Raw genomic sequence first — 6,451 nt, forward strand, 5'->3', positions numbered from 1 at the left:
CCTTCTCCTCCCTCTCTCTCTCCTCCCTCTTTTCTCCCTCTCCCTCTTCTCTCCCTCTCCCTCTTCTCTCCCTCCTCCCTCTCTCCCTCCTCCCTCTTTTCTCCCTCTCCCTCTTCTCTCCCTCCTCCCTCTCTCCCTCCTCCTTTTCTCCATCTCTCCATCCTCCCTCCTCTCTCCCTTCTCCCGACCTCCATCTTTTCCTCTTCCCTCTCCCTCCCCACTCCTTCCCCCTCCCCCTCCCTCCCCTTCTGTTCCTTCCCAAATGCTCAGGGCACTCATTCCTGCTTCCGTGGGCAGATTGCAGCAAATGCTCAGGGCAGTTCGTCTCTGAGCAGATTGCAGCAAATGCTCAGGGCAGTTCACCTCTGGGCAGATTGCAGGCGCCTGTTGCATGCTCTGTTAGGCCCTGGGCTGCTGCTGTGGCCGTCAAGGAGGTGGGGTCTCAACGAGTCCAGACTGGGCCCAAGCCCGCAGTGGGGAAGGGGCAGGCCGGGGGCTGCAGAGAGTGGGGTGGGGCCTCAGGGGCCTCTTGAGGGGACATCTGAGCCAAGAGCTGGAGGATGAGGACGGGGTCTAGGGGGGTGACCAGGACAGCATGCCAGGCAGGGGTTGGGGGAAGGGGGACCAGATGTTAGAGCGTCTGGCAGGCCAGGGAGGGGTGAGGGTCTTACTCTGATTCCAAAAGGACCCACTGGAGAACCTGAAGCATCACTGTGTGTGCTGAGTAGGGAGAGGGACCCAAGGAGACAGGGTGAGGGCATGCAGGGTGATGGGCTGCTGTTGACGAGGTGCTGGCTGGTGGGGCCAGGCCGTCTCTCCCTGGCACAGGCCTGCCTCGCCCCTGCAGCACATCACAGGTGCACTGGGCACTCTGGCCATGGCGCGTGCAGGGCAGCAGGAGAACCACCGCCACTGCCGGACTTTCACGCGGCTCCGGTTCCGACTTGCTTTGCTCTTGGAGACTCTAGGCCAGCTGGAGATTGGGGCTCCCCCAGCCCACATCAACTGACCCCAACCTCTCCCCACACAGTGGCTGCTGCCCTGGAGGCATGAGGCCTTGCTCCCCGCTGGAAGTGGAGTCTGTGTGTGGTTGGGTGGAGTCAGGACCCCGGGGACCCTGACTGGGGGCCACCCCCCTGGGATTCCGGGGGTCTCGGGAAGACGCACTGAGACCATTTCTGGGGGTCAAGGCACAAGGCTGAGCTCGCAGAGGGAGAAACACTCACAACTCAGAGGAGGCCTCTTGATGGGGCGCCAGCGACTGCATTTTGAAGAAAGAAAAGGGAGAAACTTGGAAGGGCCTGTGCCTCTGGGGCGTGCTTCTCAAGAGTTGGCAGCAAGGCTAAAGACACATCCCATTTATAGCTCCCGCTGGCCGCGCCACCTCTGCGGAGCTGGGCTCGGAGGCTGTGGGGCTGGGGAGGCCCTCCTGGGTCAGGATGGATGGTTCTGGCTCTGGCTCTGTGAGTGCAGGGAAGCTTGGGGCGGGGCTCCAGCCCCTGCGTCAGAGTGGAGGCCCCAGGACCCTTTGGTATCTGGGACCTGGGAAGCTTTGAGCTGACCCTTAGCTGATGGCCCAGGCCTCACGGGGGTTCTGCGTCTCTGGGTGTGCCTCTGTCTCATGCAAAGGGTGGTGAATGTCCCTAGAACATCACAGGGCTTTGGCAGGTGCAGCCTCCTGGTGGGGAGGTGGGCAGAAGGAAAGGGGAGATATTTCTCAGAGCCCACCAGTGGGGTCAAAGACCCTGTTTCAAAGGCCAAGGGAGGGTAAGGGCTGCCTCGGGGTCACCCTAGATCCTAACTCAGAGGCCAAGAAGGTAGGTGGTGGCTGCAGAATGGACAAGGTAGGCAGTGGCTATGGGATGGACCACAGGGTCTGCCGTGTAAACAGGATGAGATTCCCCAGCAGAGCCCCTGCAGGGTGCTGTGCGTCGACTTCTGTAGCACAGGGAGCATCCAGTGGGTGCCTAGGGTTCTCCCCTGTCCCTGCAGCCACGAGGAGAGTGTGGAGGGATGGGAGATGTCCAGCTCACCTGGGGCTCTTTTCCCTCAAGTAGAATCTGCTCAATTTAGATACTGAAAGGGGAGGGGTTTGGGGAATTGACTTTCCCAACTGCAAAGAAGGGCCTGGGACTCCTCAGAGAAACAGAGGCTAAGAGCCCCAAGCTGAGAAACCTCCTCCAGCTGCCCAGCTGAAGGGTTAGAGCCCATGTGGGCTATGCCAGTGTGTCCACATTCATCCACCCACCCACCCACTCATCCATTCACCCACCCACCTTCCCATCCATCCATCCACCCCCCCATTCATCTATTCACCCACCCATCCATCTACCCATCTACATACTCATCCATTCACCCATCTACCATCCTCCATCCACCATCCATCTATTCACCATCTATCCTGTATCCTCCATCCATCTATCCATCACTCATCCCCCAACCACCATCCATCCATCCACCATTCATCCTCCATTCTCCATCTCTCCATCCACCATCCATCCTCCATCCATTCATCCATCCATTCACCATCCATCCACCATTCATCCATCCATCCATGCATCCATCCATCCATCCACCCATCCATCCACCATTCATCCATCCATCCATCCACCCATCCACCCACCATCCATCCATCCATCCACCATCCATCATCCATCCATCCACCATTCATCCATCCATCCATGCATCCATCCATCCATCCACCCATCCATCCACCATTCATCCATCCATCCATCCACCCATCCACCCACCATCCATCCATCCATCCACCATCCATCATCCATCCATCCATCCACCCATCCACCCACCATCCATCCATCCATCCATCATCCATCATCCATCCATCCACCATTCATCCATCCATCCATGCATCCATCCATCCATCCACCCATCCATCCACCATCCATTCTCCATCCACCATCCATTCATCCACCCATCCCTCCATCCATCCACCATCCACGATCCCTCCACCATTCACCATCCATCCACCATTCATCATCCATCCATCCATCCATCCACCCATCCATCCATCCACTCATCCATCAATCCACCATCCACCATCCCTCCACCATTCATCCTCCATTCTCATCCATCCATCCATCCATCCACCATCCATCCACCATTCATCCATCCGTCCATCCACCATCCATCCATCCACCATCCATCATCCATCCATCTATCCATCCATCCATCCACCATCCATCCATCCATCCGCCCATCCATCCATCCACCATCCATGATCCCTCCACCATTCACTATCCATCTACCATTCATCATCCATTCATCCATCCATCCATCCATCCATCCATCCATGCATCCATGCATCCATCCATCCATCCACCCATCCATCCATCCACCATCCACCATTCATCTACCATTCAACCATCTATCCATCCACCATCCATCCACCATCCATTCATCCATCCACCATCCATCATCCATCCATCTATCCATCCATCCATCCACCAACCATCCATCCATCCACCATCAACCATCCATCCACCATTCATCCTCCATTCTCATCCATCCATCCATTCATCCACCCACCATCCATCCACCATCCATCCACCATTCATCCTCCACTCTCATCCATCCATCCATCCATGCATCCATCCATCCATCCATCCACCATCCATCCTCCATTCTCATCCATCCATCCATCCACCATCCATCCTCCATCCATCCTCCATCCACCATTCATCCTCCATCCATCCATCTATCCATTCATGCATCCATCTATCCACCATCCATCCATCCACTATTCATCCTCCATTCTCATCCATCCATCCACCATCCATCCATCTATCCATCCATCCACCATTCATCCATCCACCATCCATCCATCCATCCACCCACCATCCATCCATCCATCCATCCATCCATCCAACTACCATTCATCCTCCATCCATCCATCCACCATTCATCATCCATCCATCCATCCATCCATCCATCCATCCATGCATCCGTGAATCCATCCATCCATCCACCATTCATCCTCCATCCATCCATCCACCATTCATCCATCCATCCATCCATCCATCCATCCATCCATCCATCCACCCACCATCCACCATCCATCCACCATTCATCCTCCATTCTCATCCATCCACCATCCACCATCCATCCATTCATCCATCCATCCATCCATCCATCCATCCATCCATCCACCATTCATCCTTCATCCACCATCCATTCATCCACCATCCACCATCCGTCCTTCCACCATCTATCCTTCATCCTCCATCAACCATCCGTCCATCCATCCATCCATCCATCCTCCATCCATCCTTTATCTACCATCCATCCATCCATTAGCTATTGTTACCTCCTCTGAGTCAGATGTGGCTCTAGGTGAGGGGATGCAGTGACAAGACATAGCCCCACTGTATGAGGCTGATACTCCAGTGCTTTAAGGCACGGGGGAAATAAAGCACAGAAACCAAAGGGATTCGCGATGTCTTTTGCCCTCAGGGCTGGGGGCCCTGTGGGGGCATTTCTGAGTGCCAGACATTGTTCCACAGAGCCCTTGAGCCTGCAGCAGGCAACAGGCTGGGAGCCACATTTATTGAGCACCTGCTGTGCGCCAAGCACACTTTGGGCTCCTCACACAGCGATGAGCTCACCTGAACTCCTGTAGGGGAGATTCCACTTTGCAGACAGGAGAAGAGCTGGGGGAGGAACCCACATGCTGGGGAGAAGCCAGCTGGGGTCTGAACCCAGGCGGTCAGTCTCTCTGCTGCCGTTTCTCAGCAGGGAGCTGCCCCAAGGGCTGGGTGGTAGCCGGGTGCTGTGGGTAGACACCTGTGAGTTTCCTGGAGTCCTGCTTTCATTCAGAAGCTGGGTTGGAACAAGAGGAGGCCGGACAGCCACCCTCAGTGTGACCTTTTATCTCGGCAGCCTTGCTGGCCCTGGCCAAGGTGGGTCTCAATTTCTTTCTGGCCTCCACTGGAATTACTTAATGGATAAAAAATAACCATGTCCAGGGCTCAAGTATCAGCCGCGGGAACAGCCAGCACCAGCAGCCAGGGACCTCTCGCTGCCCAGCCAGCTCCGGAAAGAGCCTGCCCCTCCTCTGCACAGCTGGTTGTGTGTGGGTGTGGCGAGGGTGGGGGGGTGGAAGGAGCACTGGACCTGGAGTCTGAGGGCCCTGGGTACAAATCGACTTCACCCCAAGGAAGTCAGCATGACTTGAGGCAAACAAATGACCCTTTCTTTAAAAATTGGCCAATGAGGGCTCAGCATGGATCACCGTGAGGGTCCAATGAGGTGACTCAGGTGGGAGCAGTGGCGTCACTGTCATTTTCTCATCTTCTTCCTCCTTCCTTCCCCCTCAGCAGTGCAGGGTGTGATGGCTTCCTCGCCTGATGGTGACACAACCAGCCTCATCCTGGTGGTGGGCACCCATGTCACACAGGCCACGCTCCAGCTTCCTGGGTGCCCAAGTGTTTATGAACCGTCCCCATCCTGGTGGTGGGCGCCCACGTCACACAGGCCATGCTCCAGCTTCCCGGGTGCCCAAGTGTTTATGAACCGGCCCCATCCTGGTGGTGGGCACCCATGTCACACAGGCCACGCTCCAGCTTCCCGGGTGCCCAAGTGTTTATGAACCGGCCCCATCCTGGTGGTGGGCGCCCATGTCACACAGGCCATGCTCCAGCTTCCCGGGTGCCCACGTGTTTATGAACCAGCAGTGAGATGGACGTGTCTCCCACGGCCAGCCAGGCCTTCTCTGGCTCTTCCTACCTCGTTATGTGCTGCGGCCTGGATACACTGGAGCTTTTAAATAGAGTAGTTCCACTCTAGCATTTGATTCTGTTATGAATGGAATGGCATCCTCCAAATTTATAGGTGGAAGCTGTATCCCCCATGTGACTATATCTGGAGACAAGGCCTTTAAGGAGGTAACAAGATTGAATGATCCCGTAAGGTTGGGGCCCTAACCCTAATCCTGTAGGACCAGTGCTCTTTTTGGAGGAGGAAGAGACACCAGGGATCTCCGCTGTCTGTGCACAGACGAGAGAGGCCGTGTGAGGATCTGGGGGAAGGCTGCTGTCTAGAAGTTGAGGAGAGAGGCCTGTGGAGAAACCAGCTGTGCTGGTTCCTTGATCTTAGACGTCCAGCCTTCGGAGTTGTGAGAAATAAACGCGTGTTGTTTAAGACCCTCAGCTTGTGGTTTTTGTTACGACAGCTGCAGTACCCTAAAATACTTTCCACACTCCATGACAATGAGGGCCCCATCTCCCATCACTGCTCAGGAGTAGGAGAATAAAAAAAGAGGGCTGGCAGGGGCCCGGGATGGGTGTTCTGGGATACTGGGGCCCTAGCTGACTTTGGGCAAGTCCCTTTTGTCTCCCCACTGTAAGAAGGGGACCTTGGGCCCAACGGTCTCTACACAATTCTCCACACCAGAAGCTCCCTGGCGTCTTGGGTCTGGGGCCACTGCTCAGTGCAG

The sequence above is a fragment of the Symphalangus syndactylus genome, chromosome 22, assembly GCF_028878055.3.
Source record: "Symphalangus syndactylus isolate Jambi chromosome 22, NHGRI_mSymSyn1-v2.1_pri, whole genome shotgun sequence".
In the NCBI taxonomy this organism is placed as follows: Eukaryota; Metazoa; Chordata; class Mammalia; order Primates; family Hylobatidae; genus Symphalangus; species Symphalangus syndactylus.